The sequence below is a fragment of the Gopherus evgoodei genome, chromosome 8 (assembly GCF_007399415.2).
Source record: "Gopherus evgoodei ecotype Sinaloan lineage chromosome 8, rGopEvg1_v1.p, whole genome shotgun sequence".
NCBI classification, from domain to species: Eukaryota; Metazoa; Chordata; order Testudines; family Testudinidae; genus Gopherus; species Gopherus evgoodei.
In genome coordinates, this window is record NC_044329.1 from 90,784,885 (window position 1) to 90,810,024 (window position 25,140).

Below are 25,140 nucleotides of genomic sequence, written 5' to 3' on the forward strand. Positions count from 1 at the left end.
AGGGATATGCCACTGCTTCTGGGGAGCCACATGGAGCCAGGTAGGGAGCCTGCCGGCCCTGCACCAACCGGACTATAAACTGGACTTTCAATGAAGATCAGAATTGCTGGTTTGTAGAGCTTTCCGGTGGGTAAAGTGCCAGATAACACAGCTTTTATTTACTGTATGTAGTTAGGTATGTCTGTTTTTGCATTATTGCCATACAATAGTATAAATCTACTTGAAAAGAATCCCCCCAGGTGTGTAAAATCATTCTATGTTGCCAGACATCACAATGTCTAAACAAAACTGAGCTGACTAAGGGTGCTGTGGAAGGCCTACCTCAGAATGTCTTTGCATTTTGTTTTTTGTTTTTATTTTATACCTTGGTGTTAATGTTGCTTCAACATGTTTTTGTGACTCATAGTTTAAAACATGGGGGAGAAATGAAGGCAGTTGGTTTATAAAAGGCTTGAAAGTCTTTGATCTATTTTTAGCTGGAAACATACTTTTTTGGATGCTGGAGTTATTACTTTTAAACCATGCCCTTCGGTTGCACAATTTATATTATTTAAACACTGAAATCTCTTAAACCATTTTTCAATTCAGTGATTCTTTTCTATATGGTTTGCTGTTAAAATCTAAGATTAATCTTAATTTGCTGTAAAGCTACTTTATCCAATTTCATATTGTTTAAAATGTCCATTATAAACTTTTCAGTTTAATACATACTTTCCTGTAAAATGCTAAATCCATGACTAACAAACCTTGACAAGGTCTAGTGCTATATTTTTTTCTACTGAAACAAGAAAATTGGATCGATGTTGCATTATAATACAGGTACAATATCTGAATTGTAAAATTAAAAATGCATATTTGCAATTTAAAATGCAAACAATTTTTTACAAATCAGTGCTAGATATAAAAATTGGAATAAAAGTAATAAAAAATTATTCCTAGAGAAAAATATTCATAGTAGTCATGATACATTCTGATTTCTGGCAGTTACAGCTTGATTGCATACACAATTATTCTTGTGCTACTCTGATAAACTTGTGATTGGAACATAATATGCACATTTGAACTAAATGCCTCTTGTTTGAAAGTCTACCACACAATGAAATATACATCGAGAATGCATGGATTTTGGTTTGTATCTCTCCTCGCTTCCAACACATGGGAATGAGAAATTTTCTACCTCCGGCCTGATGATGAAGATGGCTATGATGATAATGCTTAGCGCTTCTATAGCAATTTGCATCTGAAGATCTCATGGTTCTTTACAAATATTAGTCAATTAAACTCTGTAACCCCTTTTAACCTCCACCAGTTCTAATCATCCTCTTTCAGTTTCACAGAAATATATGGGAGAGTAAGAAACTAAATAGTGGCTGTTCATGTGCAAGTGAGCAAATGAGGAGACAGCACAGGGAGCCCATCTGCTCATCTCTCCCAACCTATCCCCGCACAGGGACCAGCCTCAATTACAATTGTATTTCAGTCTGCTGGGACATGAATGTATGTGGAGAGGGAGGAGGAAGTAATGGAGCAAAGGACAATAAAAGAAATTATCCTTTCCTGTAAAAATTACATCAGAGAACTCAAGACTGTGAAAATGGTTCTGATAGCCAGAGTTGGTTTGGCCAGTTCATATGGCAATGGTTGGGTAAGCAAGAGTTCCAAAATTCTCATTTTACTGAGATTCTACATCTCTCTTGGCAACCAGCGCCGGATTAACTCTCCTGTGGGCCTGGGGCTATTAGATTTTGTGGAGCCCCTGGGGGTTTGGTGTTTGGGAGTGGACTCAGGACTGGGGCAGGGGATTGGGTTGTGGGAGGGGGTGCAGCTCCAGTTGGGGGAGCGGCAGGAGGTTCGGGGTGTAGGCTCTGGGAGGGAGTTTGGCTGTGGGGGGGGGGCTCCTGGCTGGGAAAGGGGTCTGGGGTGACGGTGGGGTGTGGGGCCTGGGAGGGAGTTTGGGTGCAGGAGGGGGCTCCAGGATGGGGTAGAAGGTTGGGGTGCAGGATTTAGGCTCCAGCTAGGAGGTGCTTACCTCAGGCAGCTCCTGGTCAGCAGTGCAGCGAGGCTAAGGCAGGCTCCCTGGCTGCCCTGGCTGCCCTGGCTCTGCACTGCTCTGCTCCCTGAGGTGGCTGGCATGTCCAGGCCCAAGATGGAGGGAGCAGGCCGCTCTGCGCGGTGCACGCTGCCTGTGCCTGCAGGTGCTGCCCTCGCAGCTCCCAATGGCCTTGGTTCCCAGCCAGTGGGAGCTATGGAGCCAGCGTTTGGGGCAGAGGCAGTGCACAGAGATTCTGAATGCCCCTTGCCTAGGGGCCTCAGGGGCATGCCAGCGAGCTGCCCTCACAGAGGTTGGGGGAAGGCCGAGGCTTGGGGACGAGTGTCAAGCCCGCGGCACAGAGACTTGCTGCAGGACAGATGAAAAGAAGCAGTGGGACGGATCTGGCCCACGGGCTCCAAGGCCCCCCCCCTTAGCCCGAGGCCATGGGCTGCAGCCCCTAAAACTCCTGTGTTAATCCAGCCTTGCTGGCAACTGATTTATTTAGTGCAGTGGTTCTCAAACTTTTTTGCTGGTGACCCCTTTCACATAGCAAGCCTCTGAGTGCGACCCCCTCAAAAATTAAAAACACTTTTTTATATATTTAACACCATTATAAATGTTGGAGGCAAAGCAGCATTTGGGGTGGAGGCTGACCACTTGCAACCTCCCCACCCCACCCTATAATAACCTTGTGACCCCCTGAGCGGTCCCAACCCCTAGTTTGAGAACCACTGATCTAGTGAGTATCTAAACTAAATGTGAAGTTCTCATTGGAGAGAAGAGCTTCCCTTCAGTGTTCTGAATCTAGTGTCTAGGATGGAGGGGTGAGTTTCATAAGGTGCCTCATCAAACTTGTTTGTTCTCTTAGAGTGCCAAGATGACCCATTAACACACACAATCCTGTGATCTATAGGCAACTTATGGGGCTGTCTTTGCAATCTTGTGGAAACATGTTTACTTATTTTCACCAAACCCCTTCTCTAAATGGTTATCTGGACGAAATGATTGAAGAAAGCCATTGCCATAATGCTTACTTCTATTTTGCTCAGATGGCCTGATACATGGATCTGATATTAATGCACATACACAGGCACATACACTGGGCTTCTGGCCCAGGTACCCAAGGGGCAGCCATATGTCTTGATCTGAAGATACATGTGCTGGTACATGAAAGGTTAACACTTCAAGCCTCGGTTTTTTTCTGCCCCATCTATTCAGTCTCCTGTCTTTGCTGTAGAATCTAGAAAAATTTTGGTGTTGGTGCCAAGACATCAGACCTCGTTATGTTCTACAAAAAGCCCTTTGCAAAAGGTTTTCTACCAATTCGTTTCAGTAGTTAGCCAGTACCCTTGGCAAACACTGCCTTCACATACACCTGTGCAACTCCCATTAAAATAATATTATTTACAGGTAAGTATTCTAAACATTCCAGCTACACTTTGGAATTTTATAAGAATGAAAGTAGAAAGCCCCACTTGATGGAGGTGCCATGATGCCACTCTTCAGCGTGGACAACATAGAGTGAAGCTGGTGACAGAAGAGGCAAATGCATTGCACTGCTTTGCTGGGTGTTAGGCTGTGTTTGCCTCATTACTGGGTTGAAAGATCACAAAAATCTCTATCCTGTCTGCTAGGACTTAAAAACAAAAAAACAAGGATTTTGTTTCAGCTTTCATTTTCTTACACATTTCTTCAAGTCCAGGTGCATTAGGTAAAAACAAAAATCTTAATCACTGTCCAAAACTGTATATGCAATCAGACAGTGACTTGCTTGTCTCAGAATATATCATGACTAGCATGTGTATTTCCCTTAAGTAATATTTTTATTATAATCTAGATTTGATTTTGAGCTAGTGGAATATATTTTTTTCTAAATTGAAAACATTTACATTGGTGTAGCTAGAGTATTCTTTTTCTGACAACTAAATGCTTGGTAAAGCTTCAGATTGTCTAGGAGTTTTTTTTCCTGGTCTTTTTATGGCCTGGCAATTTTCAGAATTCAGCTCCCCGGGTCTGAGAATAGTATTCTGATACAGGAGATCCATCAGCTCTGTATGTGTCACTCTTTGCAACCTCCATATTTAGTTGTCCATGAGCACATAAGGGGCCAGGGTCTTATCTGTGACCACAAGTTGCCTCTGAAGTTCTGATAATTACCTTTTGGGCATGGAGTAGATCTTAAAAATAAAAATTTAAAATATGAACCCTTTGTATAAGAATAAAGAATCTTGAACATTGCATTAAAGTCCCTTTAAGAATTTCAGCATTGTAAGTAAAGATATGTTTGAAAAATATTACTAGGCTTATGTGAAAACTTGGGAACAGGGGCTGGTAGTAGTTGGCCATATTATGCTACCAGTTATTATGCAGAAATCCTCAGTGATTTCAGTGGGAACATCTACTTAAAAATAATTGGATTTTAAAAATGTGTTAATCAAATTTTATGTTACAGAAATTATTGCTTCCAAGGAAGAGAAAATCTAAATTCACACATGAGACTGTTTTTTATGATGTGGGTAAATAGTCCATTCTAGAAATCCTTCTTTTTCTTAGTTAATTCAAGATTTTATGTGTCTATTGTTGTTGTTTTATTTTAATTATTATTGAGGGAAACAATATATTTGTCCATGTATGTTGTAGTTATGATTAATATTTGATATGGAGCTCAGAAAGGGCTCACAATAGGTTCTGTCTCTCATTAGAAGCAGGTATATCTAAGTCACTATAATCAAATCTCAAGGTATATCTTTGTTTTCTGTAGTGATACTTCTCTCTCTTCCTTTCTTCTCCTGCCTCCTTGCCTCTGTGCTTTTCTGTGCAACTGAATGTGAGTGATTCTTCATGCTCTTGGCTAGGCCAGACAAAGGTAAATGAAGTCCTGAAGATGCCCTCAAGCATGTATCCAAATCTTGGCTCCCCTTTTTTCCAGATGTATTTTGGAGGAAGGGCTCCCTGCATTCACTGCTTAAGCCTCCTTCCCCATTGCATTTACACTAGATCAAAAATAATTTGGCTGTCTAACCCGGTTATGTCTAGCATTTCCCAGTAAGAACACCGTGTTATCTGTGATGTTACATTGAACAGAAAGAACTCAAAGTCCTATAATTAAGAATCTGTTAGAACACAGTGGGTTTGGGCAATTTAGGACCATTATGCATGTTGAGATTCAATGTTCCATTGAGGAAGGAGGGTCAAAGAGCAACTTCCTATTTAGTACTGTATTCCTTCCTAATGTTTTACACAGTTCATAAAATCAAAACCATTCTCCTTTTGTTTTGTTCTTTCTCCTAATGGGAATTTTATATTGTTAATTCATATTATCTAAATATGAAGATGTTCACATCACTCAACTTTACTAGTACCATAAAAGGAATATAAATATTTTTGTTCAGTACTTTTCTAAATGAATAAACATATGTCTGGAATTTAAATCTACATTCCACAGTCTTTTTTAAATTAATTCTTGAAGCCTAAGTCTTCGGGGTCTTTTAAAATAAACTTTGATCAATTATTTTGCTCGAGAGTTCTAAATTGATTTGCAAGAATTAATGGTATCCATGACATTTTGTTAATTTACAGTGCATGTTACCAATAAAGTATTATTTCAAATTGTAAAAGTTAGAAAATGAGAAGCCTTCATTCATTCCTTTGAAGAATGTTTAAAATGTATACAGCATGTCAAGATTTCCTGTTTATTCAGTAATCAAGTTTTAAAGAACACATGTAAATGTTACTCAGTGTTCCTCATATCACAGAGTGTTGAAGGAAGATTATAGTGCACTCTAATAGTTTTAGAAAAATGAACTGAAGCAAGATTCATTAGCTTTTTCACAATATGCATAGATGTCAAGGGTGGGGGGGAAGGTTGCATATTGGTGCATATATAAAAAATAATCCCTCGTGCTGTTTTATAGTAGTTGTCACTCACACTGAATAAAGGTATGAAAGCTGAAATTAGGAAAAGACTCCCACATTTCTAGCTTGTAAAAGCAGAAATTACTTCAGTGCACCCGCAAACATGCCCCAAACCAGGGTGTATTCTTGCAAAGCCTTCTTTGAGCCAAACTCCCACTGAAACCAATAGGAGTTTCATGCATGGAGGGTTTGTGAGATCAGGCTCCTAACTGTTACTAGTTAAGTACAAAAAGAACTATTCCTGGGTGACCAAAGGAGGCCCCAAACCTGCAGTCACTTCTCAGGCATCTCCTGTTGACATCACTAGGAATTTTGCATCAGTAAAATGTGCCGGATCAGGCCTAAATTCTGTAATTAACTGACTGGAACTCAAACTGAACTAAGTCTTGCCCTTTTATGCAAACATGCAACCCTGCGGGGTGCACAGTCTAACCCTGCTTCTGACAAATAAGGTGTTATTGACTTGCAAATATCTGCTATGTTTACTTATTAGCACTGCATGCAACCTACTAATTCTGAGCAAAAATCTTCCTACTACAGAAAAAATTGTGTATTTCTGCAACATCTTAACAGATGTTTGATTTAAAGACTTTCCATTAAAAACTAATGACAAATAATGCTCACAAGAAATCATTAGCAGAAAATATGATTATTGTAGCTTACCTTTAAAATGATCTATGTTAATATTCTTGACAAATAAAACAACTGACCTTTTATTAAAAGGAATGATTGGTGTTAGTAATTATAATAAGCCACATTAAGTGTAATATATCTTCGAAGAACCATTGTATAATTTGTTTTTTTTCTTTCTACATTTGGAAACATTTCTTGCTTTCTTCAAGGTTGTTCTTTTAACGATTGAGACACTAACATTTTTTTCTCTTTAGTGAATTTAAAATGACTTTTCTAATCTTAATCATAAAAGCTCTTAGAGATTTCTTTTGTATAAACTGAGATTTTCACTTTATTATAGCACTTTTGTCATGTCAAAAATGTCTCACCATATCATCTTTGTAAAGAAACCTTAACACAGATTGTATACTCCAAATCCAAGTGCTGATACACAGGGGTCTTATCAGCACAAAAAAGTGTATTTTCAGCTTCGTAGATGTAACATGCTGTGCCTTTTCACCAAGGACACACAGCCTGGCAAGAGTACAGTATATCATGAGTGTGTAAGATGAACATCACTTACACAAAGCTACAATAATCCTCATTTCCAATTAGTTAGACAAAAAACAGTTGATATGCTTAATGTAGTATAGGAAGAGTAGCTATAGAATTCATAGTATAATTTCAATGACTACTTCATTATTATAATGGCAATGGAAACATAATGTGTTATTAACAAATTCAGCAATATGAAAATCCAGATTATATACATTTTTTTGGAAGTAGAACACAAAACCTTATGTTGTTTTTGTTTGAGTATTACTGTGGTTAGATGTTTGCTCTGTGTGTGTGTGTGTGTGTGTGTGTGTGTGTGTGTGTGTGTGTGTGTGTGTGTGTGTGTGTGTGTGTGTGTGTGTGTGGTTTTCCACTGTACTGTCCCAGCTCTGCGCAAAGAGTTGGCACAGCAAACCTTGAGCAAACCAGCCAATAACCACAAAATCCGTTAAGGTACAAAGGCACCCAGCCAGGTTTATTGTCAACAAAGCATGGTACTAGTATCCCGCAAACTGTGCCGGACCACTAATATATGTATGCCCGTAACAATAGATGCAGCTCAGTCAGTGGTAGAACTTTCCACTACCCCCTAGGCTGCCATGACTGCTCCTTGCTTTGACTTTGGCTTGTTTTGGACTTTGCCACCTGACTTGGATTCTGACCCTTGGTATCAACTCTGGCCTGGAACCTGATTTACATACTCCTCTGCTACTCCCTGCTCTGACTCTTGATATGGACTGCTTCTGTTGGGATCCTGACACTAAAGTCTGCATGCAACACTCTTCATTTTTACTTCCTTCTCCAAGCTAAACAAAAATAACAAATGTAGGGTTAGAGCAGACTAGATAAACATATTGGTAATTTTCCTAACTTATTTAATAACTGAGTATTTCTCCTAGCTTTCTGATATCCTTGCTTGAATAACTCTCCTGGGGCTGTTGATCAGGAAGGTAAAACTCAAGCTGATGAAATCAAGTCAAACCAAAAAAACTTACTAACCATAGATTCAATACACTTGTGTGCAACTTATTTTGACTTCAGTTAAAGTCGCACATGCTTGCATATCTGATGGCAGAATCTGGTCTGCTGTGTATTGTCTTGGTTACTAGTTTTTGGGCTTACTCAGCTGTACCTCTGCCTTTTTATGGCAATTTAACTTCTTACACTTATCCTAGATATGTAAGATATGTCTGAAGGCTCATTTCCAATGTTCCTTGTCCTTTTTTTTCTCTTATCTACCTTCAACTTTGCTATATGTGTACTTTGTACTTTAGTTTATTCTATATGATTTTCTTCAGTTTTCACTAGCATATTATTATTTATTAAAAGTATTTATTATTAAATTTTTGTATTTAGTGCCATAGATATTTACAGAGAGTAAAGACCTGGGCTGTGATTCTTCTCTCATGCCAGTGTAATTTTGAGTAACTCTGTTTAAATCAATGGAATTACACTGATGTAAAATTGTAAATATGATGCATCCCTACCTCTGTTATTTTACCATCCTCTAGTATTAGCGGTGATTTAATCTTCTATAAGTATTTAAAATATTCAGTAGTTTTATTAGAAATCTCTAGCCATATTCTTTCCAGGATGGTGCCATATTATTGGTGAAATACTGCATGCACTGAAGTCAGTAGCAAAAATTCCACTGATGTCAGTAGAGCCAAGATTTCGTTCCAGGCATAGGTTACTATTATCATTCGAAATACCAGAGTTCAAGAGAAATACATTTGTTTAGTCAAAATATGTTTCATTCTGACTTCCTTGCCCACTTCATGCTGTTTCCTGTTTGAAGAGTATATAGTGGTTACTGCTAAACATTAAATGAGGCACAGTATAAACGCCTGGCTGTACTTTACATTCTAAATATAGGAAATGTCACAAAAACATAAATAACAATGTATTTGTTTACATTCATTGGTGGCCATTTATACTATTTTAAATCACCCCTCAAATGAAATTGGATATAGGAGAATTGGAAATAAGGATGGTATGGTACATGTTCGGAAATACTGTTAATAAAATATTTCCTGAAGTCTTCAAGCCATGAAAAAGAAAGTTAGAGACTGACAAATCCTATAAATATTTTTCACTGACAACAGAAACCAGAACAAGAGGTTTAAAAGTACAACTGCTGCAGTAGTGTTCTTCTGTAATCCAAGTAAGAAATGAACCCTAAAAATGGCAAAACTGTCTGACCTAATTTTTAGTAAGCTATTTTCATATTTGTAAACAAATTTCCATGAGGCCTAACTAGCAAACATATATGGTCTTTGTCCCCATCTGATATTTAATCTCACATAAGTGACATTCATTTCTGAGGAGCCAAGGGGCTTGTCTTCACTGCAGTGTTAGCTTGAGGTATAACACTGCTCTACAGCCAAAATGCTTCTGAAATAAATGTAGTCCAACTTTACTAATTCTCGGTCACTGAGAATGAAAATGATGCTTAAAATTGTTGATTGGGTCTAGTTTCCAAGATATGCTATTGGGTCAGTATATACGACCCTTGACTTGGGAATGGCGGAGGATAAGTGAGTTATAAAGGGAAGGGATCTCAATTTAAACCAGAAATGACTAAAATACATCTTTGACTGGATCTATGAAGAAATCTATGACTGGGTTTGGACAGTACTTGCTTTTTAGGCAAAACAATGAATGATGCAATCTGAAGCTGGTATTGTGTCATGCATGATATGAATTCCATCATGTTATTCCTAGAAGTCATGGATGATGCAATCATAAGGAAGCTTATATCACTCTGCTGAACAAATTGCCCTATATCAGCTCTAGAAATCATACAGTGTCGTGCTCTCTTATTTGTCAGTGTTTGATTTTGCAAAGGGACACATTTCTGTTTAGCCAAAGTGAGCAGAGATGCCTCGTACTTGTGTGAAGAATGCAGATAACTTCTGCTATGTTTGTGGTGAAGTGACTTTTGCATCACGAAAGCGCAGTATAACTACTATGGTTAAGAAAGCCTATCACCTTTCTTTTGGCTGCAAAATTGGAGATCAGGACAACAGGTGGGCCCCACACATATGCCGCAACACTTGTGCAAGAAATCTTCGCCAGTGGTTGAACAGGAAAAGGAAATCTATGCCTTTTGCAGTGCCAATGATTTGGAGAGAGCCAAGAGATCATACCAGCAATTGTTACTTCTGCATGGTGCCTCCAGTTGGGAAAGGTGTGTCAAAGAAGAAAAAGTGGACTGTTCATTATCCAAACATTCCATCAGCTATACGCCCAGTACCCCACGGAGAAGGACTGCCGGTTCCTGATGCATCAGAATCATTCTCACTTGAGTCAGACGAGGAAGAGGAAGAGGATGAAACTTCTGGTCCTGAAGCATCGATGTCACAGGACCCACGTTTTCTCCCATCCTCCTCCTCTGAACCACACCTCATAACACAAGGTGAATTGAATGACCTTGTCAGGGATTTGGAACTACCCAAGAGTAAGGCCGAGCTGTTGGGCTCCAGACTACAGCAGTGGAATCTCCTGGCAGGCTACCAGGGCAAATGGAGCCCATCAATGCTTGCAGACTATTGCTGGACAGTGACAAGAGATGCTCCATTTAGTGAATACAAGAGACAAGCCAAGAAACGCCGAGTAGACACTGACTAGGACTAAACTATGTACATAATAGTTTTTTGCCTTTTGTTTCATAATAAATTTGATTTATGTAACCCTTTTGCTGATTTTTAAAGTGTTACATAAACAGGACAGGTGAAATATTATCATGTAAACACATGAAAAGACCTCGGTTTACAATTTATGATTAAAACTCTACTATCTACACAATATACACAGACGTAAAATGTAAAAACTTAAATATCTTAGAAACAGTAGCCAATCAGTTGTTTTAATTGTCATATTTGAATTCAGCACATCAAAATATATAATAAATATCACATTTTATCTCTGAAGCAGATGACTTCTCAAAAATTGTAGACCAGTGTAATTCTAGTATTGTCCCTAACCTGACTCTCACGTGCACACAACAATCACTAGGGCAGGTTAAGTGGTGCCTTAAATTCAAGTAGCTGGGCCATCAGGAGGTTTGGGTTGAAGTTCAAGTGCTGCTGGTGCTCGAGCTAGTAATGCATTGAGAAGCATCTACAGGTTATAGTTTGAGATAGCACAATTCCACTGCTAACCCACTCACTCTGCTAATCAGGTCACTCTGTGTAGCTGGAATGTTACTTTGCAGTGTGGCCACGGTCACTGGAGGTAGGCTAGCTTGAGTGGAGTAACCCAAGTATACTAACTCAAGCTAATTACTGCAGTGAAGACAAGCCCAGAGAGACTGGAGACTATCTAGCTCACTCCCATGCCCTGGAAGTTTTTAATCTGGTAGTCTTAAAACCATAAAGGAGGCTATCTTTCAGTGTAAGGATTATTATTGTATTGAGATGAATGCTACGGTAAGCAAGGGGTAACATAAAGTTCTCAAAATAAACATGCAGGGAAGTGGCAGAAACTTTAACATCAGTTTATATATTGGTTTAATTTTTAAAATCACTTTTTATGAGTGTCTCTTTTTCTGCACTGTCACATGGTTCTCTGGGTCTCTGATAGACTGAGGGCCAGATTCGGTCTTCCTTTTTGACATTGAGTAGTACTTTACTCCGCGAAGTAGGCCTATTGACTTCAGAGATACTACTTGTTGAGAAATGTTCTGTCATTGTCAGTAAAGGTGACTGAATCAGCCCCTAGGCTATGTCTACTTTAAGAGTGAGGGATGTGATTCCCTAGTGTGCTTACACACACTCATGGTAGCTTGAGTATAAATAGTAGTATTGCCATGGTAGTCCAGGCAGTGGCAGCATGGCTTAGCCGTGCTGAGTACGGAGCCACCAGTTTCAGGTGGATTTGTACTTGACCTGGTTAAGCCATGCCACTGCTGCCTATGATACAACTGCTACGCTGCCAGTTATATTTGACCTAACTCACACTGAGCTACTGTGAGCTAATGTTCAATATGTCCAGATGAGTTTTGATCTGTAGCAAACCTCAGTTCTCTTATAAACAGTGATTCACTTTGCAATGACATCTTAAAGAGTGATGTTGAAATGGCTTCTGCTTTAGCATCATGTTTGGTTTGCTGCTTGTGCTTGTGATCTATAATACTGCCTTATAGTCAATGAGGTTGATGTGTGTGATCTCATCTATAAGGTATGTGACTTGTGTATTTTTTTAAAATTAGCAATATGCTATATGTGATTTATGCATCACAAATAAATGGTCTCATTGCCACTCATTCATTTAATTTATAAATGGCATATATTGTCCACCCACATCTTTGTCTATGTGTTTTTATCATTCAGATTTGTTCTTGACAGGTCTTCAGCTAAATTAAATCATTAGCTCTTACTACTGTTCCTTTCAGTGGTTTTGAATAAATTATTTAGGGACAGATTTTTTAAAGGTATTATTGTTATTTTCATAGTGCAAAGCACCATTCTGACCAGTCAGGCACATCATTGAATTACCCTCACCACACGTGCCCTTGCCCCTTGGCAGCTGGCATCAGTCCCTGCAACACTTGCTTAGGCAATCTTCCTCCTCCACTCATCCAACTCACATCGTATTACAGTTAAAATGTAATATCATCGTACGATGTCTTACGATGATCCAATCAGGTCAGTATTATCAGTGAAGCAGAGATGACTACTTTGTCATCCTTGACGGATATGCTCTCCTGTAGGTTTCTACGAGTGGTTCCTTTTAAGACTTCTTCAAGCCAACTGTTGAAGAGGGTGGGTAATAGTGTGTAGCCATGTCTGACACCTGTCCTCATGTCAAACCACGTACTCTGATCATGCCCCACAAACACCAAAGCTATCATGCTTCTGTGGAGATTTTGTTTCAGCCTTATTACATTTTTACCAAAGCTGACCAGAAGTAGGATTCCCAAAAGAGGTGTGTGTCATATGCTCTCAAATGACTTAACAAAATCCAGTAAGACATGGACTGATTTCCTGTTGTTTTCCAGCACTTTCTCAAATAGCACATCCACTATATATCTTTTTTGTCTAAATCTGACTTGTTCTTCAGCCAGACAGTTCCCTGTCTTGGGCTCAGTTCTCTTCAGGATGATGCACAGAAGTATTTTGCTAGTGTGTCAGTAATGTGATATTGCAGCAGATTCCACAAACAGCCAGGTCCTCCAAAGATACATATAGGTGCCTAAGATGAAGATAGTACCTAGAGGAATTTCCAAAATACTTAAGACACCTATCTGTCATTGAAATCAATGGGAGTGAGGTGCCTCAGCACTTTTGAAAATACCACTTGCCACCTATTGGGTCTTCAGGCATCTAAATTTGTTTAGTCTAACTGAGAATATTCTGTCTAATTCTTCCTCCCACTTGATACTTAGGCATATTAAAAAAATATAATTATATATGGGGAGCAGCTTTAATTTGAGGGGCCATGAGTAATCTCTTGATAATTCTTTTATAGGAAAAAAATAGGATTCTCTATAGCTTATCCAAATTTTCAGTCTTTGTCTTGTCGGTACTACAATCCAGAATTATTTTTCACTTTTGATTTTTGTGACTCATGTAATCATGATATATTGTGGAGATGATGATGGCAGCTTTGACTTTTGATAAAATTTGGGAAAATAGCTTTAACTGGTCACCAAGCTCAAAGGCAGACTTTGTTGGTATGTTGTAGCTGTATTTAATCAGGAATCATAGGTTTTAATTGGTATTCTCTTGGGTTAATATCTAAAAGAATATTTAAAAGTATATAACCTGACACTGCACTTATTGAGGTTAGCGACTTTATGATAAGATTGTTCACAGAGTAAGGTACTAATCAATGTAAGGATGACTGAATTGGGCTGGGAACATTTGATCAAATGGTGTAAATTGTCATAGCTCCATTGACTTTGGTGGAGCTCTGACAATTTGCATCAGCTGAGGATCTGCCAGACAGAGGAACACATTTAAAAGATGAAACAATTAAATGTGGGTGCCCACAAAAATGAACAAGCACACTTTTCCACTCATAAAAAACCTGCACCTGTATATGCAGCTTGGCTAATTAGATACCTACATTGACAGACCTGGTTCTCTGTGCTGATCACTTGCACCTCTGCAAAGTGATGCAAAATGCCTCCATTCTGAGTTGGTAGCATTTTGCCCAACTGTAAATAGCCTCACAAAGTGTGAAACTGTAGATGGTCAAGTCCTGTGAGTGCAAGAACCCAATTTGCATGATGAAATAAGGGATTTTGAAGTTAAAATGTAATATGCACATTTTTGTGGGCACACTCATATGTTGGCAAATTTGGCGAAAAAGAAGAAATATGTTCACATTTTCTGAGACATTTAAGATATAGGTAAGAAAGAGGCACTATGTGTTTGGTCAAGTTCACTTGATTCAATATTTATCCATTCGGGACAAATATTGCACTCTGGTATATGTGCACAGCTCCTTTTGACAGCACTGGGTGCCACCTTCATGCATCTGAGAGCAGAACTGGGTCCCCTGACTTCGGGAAATCTATTTCTCTAATAATATCAGTAAAATATTACTCACACGCATAATATTTGTGAATTACATTTAATGGCTGCTTTTATTTGTTACTATATCAACCTATATTTACTAACCTCCTCTTAAAATTGGAGAAATGTATATTTTGATGTGTTTGCTAGGGTACATTATACCAGAATATTCTTTTACTATGTTAAAACTGCCCTCTTTTACAGCTGAGGATAAATTGTCACTTTATCTCTTAAGAGTTACTCCTCTTTGCTTCAAGTTGAATTCTTCAGAACTACTTCTTTTTACAGACCCTCTCTAAAACTTAAAGAAAAGCAAGCAGCATAGCTACAGGCTGTTTGCAGCTAACTCTTATTTTTTTGTTTTCAACAACTGCATGCTGATGGTTGTGAGTTACCTCTTTCCCCAAAAATCACAAAGGAAAAGGTGAAAGAGGATAAAGTTCAAAGGCAGATTGGAGATGTTCTCTGATTGTTCCGATAAGGGAGTGAGCTGAGCACTCCCATTCCATGGAACAAGTTGCATGGATTGTTCACAACCATTCCATGTTTCCCTAAGGATATGTAGGAGATCAGGGACACAGGTGAAGGCTGTGTGTCACTACTAGCTCTGTGTTACCAGCTCCCTTGTATGTTTCTTCTGCATTAAACTGAGCCTTCTGCCAGTTGTAAGTAAGGGGAGAAAGATGTTGCTGTGAAGGGGGGCAAGCTCTATGTGTGGAGGAATATAATTAGACCTTATTCCTGAAGTGGTGTTTTTTATCTTAATAATACTAATATAGTTCCATAGGTGTGGGTGGGCATGTACGGGAAAACTAAAGTCATACAGAATTTAGCCTCTGCTCCCAAGGAGCTTAAATTCCAATGGCTCAATCCTCCAATCCCACATTTACCATATTGTTTTGTTAAAATCAGTTGGATTGTGTGTGAAAAACTATTTCCAGGATTAATCCTAAGTGAGATGCAAAATGACATTCAAGGAATGATATGGGGTCAATAGAGGAAGGAATGGGTTCTTCAAGTTTTAAAGTTGTCATCTGATTTTGGCCTTTTCATAACAGAATCCTTGCGTTCATTATGAATAGACAGTGTTCTTGTGTTACTTAAGTCAATATTTTTGAATCATATTTTCAAATTAGCTCTGGTTTTGCAAAATCTTTATTGGAAACATAAATATCATTCTTCTATTATCAGATTCCTTCACAATTTTAAACAAAATAAATCAGTACTAATTTTTAACGTGTATTAACTTACAATATCCTAAATTTCCGGCACCGCATCTTAATTATTTTGTTGCTTTAGTAGTAACTTTGGAGAAGTTTAGCAAAACTAGAACTTTCATAAACATTCCCAAATGTTATCTCTTTTTGTGACTGTAAATGACCATTATTTTGAAGTGAAAAGCAATATTGTTTTGCAGTAATATATTGCTGAACGTATAGAATAACCTTGTAGCAGTGATAAATCATGGATTGTTACTGATATTTTTTCTTATTGTTTAAAACATTTTGTATCTCCTTGGTGAGATCAATTTTGTTTTGCTCCATTGTCCTTTATAACATTTAATGTTTCTGCTAAAATCAGCTAATGTATTTTGATTTCTAAATGTTGGGTGTTTACCTGCCACCAAACCCTTCTTGTGAAACACCTGCAATGCTATGCAACTTCAAGTTCCTCTAGCTTGGCCACTGACAGACAGGCAGACAATGATATTTCACTGCCGGCCAATATGGCAAGAATGTTGGATGTAACACTTCCAACACAGTGTTGGCCCAACTCTTCTGAAATTCCAGTGGAAAGTTACTTGGAAAAAAGGCCACCACATCTTGCTGGAGCACAAAGATTGCAATGAACATCAATGGTAAAAGGGTTAGGTCAAAAAATCCTAGTGTTCATTATTTGGGTGATTCAATTTTTTTGGATGCCTAACAGCGTGGCTGCTTCTGAAAATGTCATCAATAAATTAGCAATTACTGGATTAGTTTAGAAGGGATTTGCTGATTGGTAACAATAACTGTAGCAGTGCTTACTTCAGGTACCTTGTGTGGTTTTGCAGCTGTTCTTTTTCAGTCAGAGGCTCTTATGTTCATAACTGCAAACGGGAGGGGGAGCTAATTGAGGCAAGACTATCAGAGTAAATGAATTTCTTTGTATGACTCCTGACAGGGAGGACAAAAGAAACCTGGACTGTGCTGAATTTCAATCCAGGTATTTTATGGTCTTTTTCTCTCTTTTCAACCATTAATAGCTTGCAAGTGCGCAAGTCTCTAAAAGTAAAATAGATGGGACAAATTCTACACTCAATTGTACAGAGGTCCATGAAATGCATGAGTGTAAGGGCAGTATTTTGGCCATGCAGTTGAACTCTGTTGAGGCAAAACAGGAACTGGCATATTCCGTAACAAGAGCAGAGCAATCCCATGACTGGGCATGCATGAATCTCTAGCTTTTCCAGCATGTCTGTCTCTCCAAGGAAAGGATAAACTCATTTGTCCAGACTCCTGGGGCGTCCAATACATAGTCAACACCCATTTTAAAGACAGGAACATCTCCCTGTTTAATCAGCAAAGAGTCCTGTGGCACCTTATAGACTAACAGACGTTTTGGAGCATGAGCTTTCGTGGGTGAATACCCACTTCATCAGATGCATGTAGTGGAAATTTCCAGGGGCAGGTATATATATATATATGCAGGCAAGCTAGAGGTAAAGGTAGTTCAGTCGGGGAGGATGAGGCCCTGTTCTAGCAGTTGAGGTGTGAAAACCAAGGGAGGAGAAACTGGTTCTGTAATTGGCAAGCCATTCACAGTCTTTGTTTAATCCTGAGCTGATGGTGTCAAATTTGCAGATGAACTGAAGCTCAGCAGTTTCTCTTTGAAGTCTGGTCCTGAAGTTTTTTTGCTTCAGGATGGCCACCTTAAGGTCTGCTATAGTGTGGCCAGGGAGGTTGAAGTGTTCTCCTACAGGTTTTTGTATAGTGGCATTCCTAATGTCTGATTTGTGTCCGTTTATCCTTTTCCGTAGAGACTGTCCAGTTTGGCCGATGTACATAGCAGAGGGGCATTGCTGGCATATGATGGCGTATATTACATTGGTGAACGTGCAGGAGAATGAACCGGTGATGGTGTGGCTGATCTGGTTAGGTCTGTTTAATGTGCTATATCAGTGCTTCCAGAAAATATTGCTTTTGCTTCCCCCACTTTAGTCTCCTCTTCATCCTGGGGACTTTTGTCTTCCTACTCCCCACATGCTATTTTCAGTGAAGAGGCATTTAGATGGCAAAATATAATATATTAGACAGTAACATAGCCTCTGTCTTTTTCAGCTAGTTGGAATATGGAGCTGGATCTGAGAACTATTTGTGTAAGGAGTCTTGTTGAATTTTTAATATTTTTTTCAGAAGATTCTGCATCCATCTGATGCTTTTGAATTTGTGTCTGTGCCTGTTTTGAGTGGGCTGAGTGAGATCTAGTGAAGCCTGTTAGCACTGTTGCAGAGGGACGCTGGCTGGGAAATATTGTATGCTGTTGGCAGAATAACAGAGTGTGGAGATGAAGTGTGTGCCAACCAGGAAACTTTGAGAGAAGATACAAGGAAAGTTGCCAGCTAGAAAACAGAATGTAGCCAGCAGATCTAATAAATAGAGAGCATTTTAGTGTGAGGGTGGGAGCCTCCTCTCACAAGGGAGAGAATGAGACTGAGAGAACAGTTGTTAAATGCAACGTAGTGAGGAAAGTCAGCAAGAGACCTAAATAGTCTGAGTCACTTGCATGCTGGTATAGCCACCTTGTTCATTGTGAGCTGCCAGGCAATATCGGGTGAGAGAATGAGTGCACAAGGCCACTGCTGTGAGAAGAAGCCATAGAGAGAAGACTTAATTAGAGGGTCTGAGAAACAAAGAGTTGGTGTGATATACTGGGTGCAGAAAATTTGCTGTGGGGAGTGGATTGATGATAGAACCCCCTGCTGTAAGCGCGCTAGGCCCTGAAGGGATGAGAGAATTTATGTTGGACTCTATTGACACTGCCTAGGCTACTGTTCCCTACCGAGACTTTAGGAACTTTGGGGTGTAAACTTGACAGAGGCCTTCAGATATATTTTGTGGTTTGGCACAATATTTTTAAACTTTTTTCACTATATTGTTTCATTTTTCCTTTGTGCCACAGTCACAAATGCAAAATGAAATTATTTTGTAGAGCCTTGGAGAGAGAAGGTTGGTGAAGCAATATCTTTTATTGGACCAACTTCTGTTGGTGAGAGACACAAACTTTTGAGAAGCTGGTCCAATAAAAGATATATTACCTCACTCACCTTGTCTCTCTAATATCCTGGACCAAAATGGCTACAACAGCACTGTATTTTGCAGAACCTGTCAGATTATTAAAACGATTTGGATCTGCTTTCCTTTCTGATTCAGTCAGTGTTGCTATTTCATACCTCCCAGGTTCTCATAATTGTCTAGTGAGTAGTACTGCACTATTATTAGGAAGTAACGTCAAAAACCTTGTGTTAAGCTAGCTTTTCAGTGCTGCCTTTAGCAACTCAAGCTACTTAGCACTGAACGATTACATCCAGACGTGGATAAGATAAATCTGTATTTGGATATGTTTTCTTCACAGGAAGTAATTATCACTGATATTGTGTTACATTGTTTGTGATCAGAACCTAGATGTAATTATGCATTGAAATGTGGCAAAGGACGATTTATTTTCTGAACAAAACTCACTCCAAGTTTACTGATCGTTGAGTTTCTCTAGCTGAGTTGACAGTGACCTCTGTGGTGCTAAATGTGGCTGCTTTATTTAGCACCATTGCTCTACCAGTATGGTCTGAGATGGGGGCAGGGATTTAATTTCACTTGCTTACAACCTCTGGAGATTAACACTTTTCATATCTGATGTCCCTTTTCTCTCTGAAGTCCTGTCAGTACTGTATTAGGCCTCGGGACTATAAACACTTCCACAAAAGACATTTGGAATCACTTGAAGTCTTCCACTTGGAGCTTGACAGATACCTGTTGGAGATATTCTATAGATATAAGAAATATTAGAAAACTGAAAAAGCCCATTAGTGATTAATGGAGCAAATAAACTAAATAATCACTGTTCAGATACCACGGTGACAGACACTATAGAAGTAACTAAGATGCACTGAGATGCTCCAACCAAGATTAGGGCCCCTTGGTGCTAGGCACTGTATAAACGTGTATCAAGAGTGTCCTTCCTCAGAGACATGGCTGAAATGCCTCCACCTGTAACCCATCTCTTCACGTCCAGAGGGCAGGACAGGATATGCCGGTGCCATGACTTGAACAGTCAGGGATATGCTGATTTAGCAGCTGGGGATCCTATGTAGCCCTGGTCACAATTTAAAGCTGTCCTTCCCTGTAGGGCCGGCTCTAGGTTTTTTGCCGTCCCAAGGAAAAAAAATGTTGACTGCCCCCTGTCCCAGCCCTGGGCTCTCCCCCCACACCCACACCCCCTGCTGCACCAGCCCTGGGCTTCCCCCCCCCCACCTGCACCTTCCTTCCGTTGCAGCCCTGGGTTACTGGTAACACACTCCCAGGGCAGTCATTCAGCAGGAATTTTGGATGTGCACAGAACACAGACAGGATTGGTTCCCATATGGTTACAGAGCTGCAGTAAAGTGGAACAATTTTCAGCTTGTGTGATTGGAGGATTTCTGGATGCATATTATAAAACTGTCCTCCATAAATGAGGAAAAGTTGACGTGCCTTTATTATTCTTTTGTTCCACTCTTTCTTTCTATGGGGAATTTGCCAATGCAGTATCACTGTCTTCCTTTTAAACAAACAAACCAAAAAAAAGGCAATGGCTGTTGAAAATAGCAATCCCAGTCCTAATAACCACTGGGAAGCATTTCTTGCTCAATTTTATTCTACTTTTTCTACAGCAAGTTACAATGGATCAGTATATTTGATTTGGGAGATATGAAGTAACAGCTGCCCAAACTGAGCTTGAGCACTCCTGAATTTTGAGGTGTGCAAATCTGGAAGGCAGGTGCTGGGTGCAGGGAGGTGGGGCTGTGGCTCCATGGGGGAGCACAGCAACATGTATGCAGCAGTGTGTTTGGTGCTGCGTGGAGCCAGACACGCTGGTCTGAGTGGCACGGTAATGGGGCTGAGGGGTTGGAGAAGGGATAGGGAGTTCCGGGGGGCAGTCAAGGGACAGGGATTGGAGGGTTGGATGGGGCGGAGGTTTGGGGGGGCAGTCAGGGGACAGGAAATGGTTGGATAGGCATGGGAGTCCCAGGGGTTTGTCAGGGGACAGGTAGGGGGTGGGGTTCTAGGGGGGAAGTTGGCGGGGGGGGTCTCAGGAGGGGGCAGTTGGGGACAAGGAGAAGAGAGGCTTAGATAGGGGGTGGGGTCCCAAGGGGCAGGGGTCCCAGGAGGGGCAATCAGAGGACAAGGAGCAGCAGCGCTTAGATAGGGGGTGGGGTCCTGGGGAGCAGTTAGGGGCAGGGGTCTCAGGAGGGGCAATCAGGGGACAAGGAGCTGCGGTGCTTAGATAGGGGGTGGGGTCCTGGGGAGCAGTTAGGGGCAGGGGTCTCGGGAGGGGGTGATCAGGGGACAGGAGAAGGGGCGGTTGGATGGGTTGGAGTTTCTGTGGGAGGCAGTCGGAGTGGATGGTGGCAGGGCGGGGCTCCCGTCCCTCCCCATGGAGTGTCCTGTTTTTTGAATGTTAAAATATGGTCCCCTACCCTTCACAGTGCAACTCTCCACTCACAGCACTCTGCAGCATGAGGTCCCCCTCTTTCCTTTCCAGTTGGTAGTGGCCAAGGGAATGCTGGGAAATGTGGTTCTTTCTCTGCTCCAGAGCTGGCTTTATAGGCAGGGAGCTAACCAAGGAACTACAGCTTCCAGGGCCCTCTGTTGGTTCTCAGCTCCCATGCTGGATCCCTGCAGCCCCTGCAAATGGGCTGCCCCAAGCACGTGCCCGCTTTGCTGGTGCCTAGAGCCACCTCTGCTTCCCTGTGGGAATCTGTGGGGACAGCAGCAGCAGCACAAACCCCACATGCTCTCCATTGGGATGAATAACCGTATAGTGCAGTTTCCCTGATAGTGAATAGGTTAGGTGTAAATTGCGGCCCACCAGTCTACACTTAAATTGTGCATATTGGTGTTAGACTGCTTGTAATTGCCTGTGAGACACTGTGACTAGACTCGTTACTGTGAGCCATTGTTTCCATGGGGAACGGTGACTTTTGTTCCTGGGAACTTGGACTTAGACATATTAATGGTGTTTGGTTATCATGCGATAGCAGCTCTATTAACATGTGTCACTGCTGTTCTAACACAGAATAAGGTGGTTGCACTTACAGCTTGTTAGCTTGGTTGAGAAGATTTGAAGCTGTACACTTGAAATTTCTTCAGAGTCATTTCTGTATTTCATAGATATTCAGTTATGAACTTGGTGGTAGAATAAGGTATGTACATAATATAATTGCTACGTTGTAGTATTTATTGAAGAAATGTTTCTTATTTCCATAATAAAGAAGCACAAATTGTTGTACATTATAGAACCTTTTCCATAATTACATTCGGGTAACCTGTTTTTTGGCGATAGCTCCCAAACATCTCAAGCTTCCCTATATTAGTTAGCTTCATTTTGTTTTCAGCTCATTGTTAAAAAGCTTTTCTCTGACATTAATGGTTCAAGAAAGAAGGTCTCCAGCCACCTGGCTCTAAAGGTGTGTTTGCTTTGTTGTGTTTTAAGGTACTAGAATGCAGGATTAAAGGATTCTTGTGGAGCCTTTATTTCTGTGATTTTTATTTTAAAACATACATTTTGATACTCGTTTTGTAAAAACAGATTGAAAACTATCTTTCCTCTATGTTGTCTTCATTCAGTTTTTTCCTGTAGTGAAAGCAGAAGGTTTTATAGAAAATGTAACTGTCCCTTGTTTTAGTAGTACAGTAAAATTAGTTTCAGAACTAGCCTGAAGCTCCCAATGTTATACCAACATTTCACTGTTAATTTTAGCTGTTAAGGTATGCTATATGCATAATTTAGTAATGGATATTGAACTTGATTTTCCTTGATCTATTTCGGTAGAATCCACGCAGATGGTGGGGATGGCATTGCAGGCTGTAAAATGGATCTGAGAGAGAATTTCTACACCAGAGTGTCCTGCTGCATTTCTTTGAACGCATACGCAGTTTATTGTTGGGGCTGATGAAAATTAAGCCATTTTCTCATCTTTATCCATTGACACAGCTGCAGCTAACGGTTGTTTTTTCTAGTCTCCAATATGAGAGAGACACCAGCATCCCTAGAAAGTAATTGGTACGACCCAATGTATTTTACAAACATTTTCTTAGTTTTCCATTTTTGTACACTGATTTCTATAGTCATAAAGCATATTATAGTCTCTTTCTTTTTGGTCTGCATATTCCTGTATAAGTTTACTTCTCATGTGAGGTTTCAAGAAAAAATAGGCTTAATTTCTAAAACATTGTAAGTATAAATTTTACAAAAATGTTAGAAACTTAACAATTCCGGACAGTCTTTCATTCTATGTTGCTATCATTTCTAGAAAAAATGTTTTTAACTAGACTCCAAAGTCTCATATCTCTTCTGGTTTGGTGTTTACTTACAAATTCACAGCTAAGACATCAAAAGTTTTAAACTCTTCTAGGAAAGCTCGATCCAGTTTCCAGTGACTAAAGGGAAATTTATGTTTTTCCATCAAATGATGGTGTAATGTCAGTTTCATGTTGTGTTTTAGAGGGTTTGATTGCATGTGAATCTGTTTGAAAATTGTGAATGATATGAACACCGTGCAAATTGAAACCAACAGAAATGTCCATGCAAACTCTTCTGAAGAAAAACCGAAGAGTCAATGAGATCCTTGAGGCCTGATTCTGAGAAGTGCTGGGCACTCATAATTCCCATTGAAATCAATGAGAGTTGTAGGCACTTATGGAGACAGATTGTTAGATCTACCCTTAGTTGTACATGCAGTTCCAAGGAGGCTTGCTGTTATTGAAGTCAATGCAAGTGGGATTACAGCACATAATTACCTAAGAAATGAAACCTATAAGCTTCTTCAAGCAGTTATTTTCTCTCTATGAGCCTTATTGGTTTAACTCCATCACACACACATCACACTAGGGTGACCAGATAGCAAGTGTGAAAAATCGGGACAGGAGGTGGGGGTAATAGGTGCCTATACAAGACAAAGCCCCAAATATCGGGACTGTCCCTATAAAATCAGGACACCTGGTCACCCTACATCACACTTACATAATTGGCATTTTGGTTTTGATATGATCCTGTAAGGTTCACTTGAACTCCCCTCTTAGTTTCACAATTTACCCAGCCATTTGCTCCTCAAAGTAATTGTTCAAAAGGGTGCTGAGTTTTAATAACAGTTCCTGTTGCATATAGGATACACTGAAAGGTACAATACTGTGGGATTCTTTCTCCTCCCCATAACTAATATAAAAGCTTGGACGCATGTTTATTATGTACTGAAAACATTTCTTTCTTTCTGTCATGTCCAGGGAACAGTGTTAAATCTATCTTTCATACACACATTGGGTTTTGCATGTATATGCAAGAGGCCCATTAAGTGACAAAGCATTACAACACATTACTTTCTACTTAGTCGTTTCTGAATCTTGTATTACACACAATTGCTTTTGTGTTTTGCAGTCAAACCACAACCCCCCAGGGTCACAGTATTGGTCTGCCTCATCTGTAAAAACACTTCCAGATCTATTATTGAGTCAAATAACAATGAAATACAATAAGCCTTCCAACCCTTACTCCCTTTTGGCTTTCAAAATGAAACTGGTAACTTCCTGGAAGCTTTATTCCCAAAATGTTCTATTAGTGCAGTATGATGCTGGAATGCTATTAAAATGTCTTGCACATTAGGAGGAACTTTTATACACAGGACAGCTCTCTACAGTGTATTGCAAACAGCAAACTTAACAGCTATTCGAAAAGGTCTCCCCAGAGCAATGGCCTAGCTCCCTAAACACTGTCAGTGGCATCATTGTCCGGAGTTGAACTGCAATATATGAAAATTGCAGCAGACAGATCTTGTGCGTAATGATGCTCACAAGATTCAAGCTGTCATTAGGAAGCTGCAGCGCCTTTCATTTTTGGTCCACTGAGTTAGGAGCAGGCTTTCTGGCTGTGGAGCCAAAAAAATCTAACGCAGCTTCCATGCAGTACTCATACATCCTGTTAATAAATGAATAGATCTCTTGTTATTTCGGTGCCCCAAATTAATTTAAATATTTAGGGAAAACAGTGGAATTTGAGGTGAATAATAAAACAAATATTTATTTAAATGCCTTTTTGAGGTTTAATTTTCTATCCCACCTGAACACTTTAGGGAATTTAAAAGTATTTTGACATAATATTCTAGTGAGGAAAGTTATAACCAAATAGTCTGTTCTTTTTAGCAGTAATATCATTCATGCTTCAGCACCTGCTTCTTCATCGATGGTAGCAGCTGTTTGAGGAATGAAAAAA

The 25,140-nt window shown here is 39.8% G+C and overlaps 1 protein-coding gene and 1 long non-coding RNA gene across 5 annotated transcripts in view; one reads left to right on the forward strand and one right to left on the reverse strand.

Moving 5' to 3' along the window:
* Nucleotides 1–23,883, reverse strand: LOC115656357. Its single transcript, XR_004001644.1, has 3 exons — nt 23,873–23,883; nt 21,936–21,937; nt 1–79 (listed from the first exon to the last, which is right to left on the reverse strand). It is a non-coding gene; the product is annotated as an uncharacterized LOC115656357 (long non-coding RNA).
* The window catches only part of NEGR1 (neuronal growth regulator 1), a 643,647-nt gene that overhangs the window by 63,546 nt on the left and 554,961 nt on the right, over nt 1–25,140 (forward strand). The window lies entirely within an intron of this gene.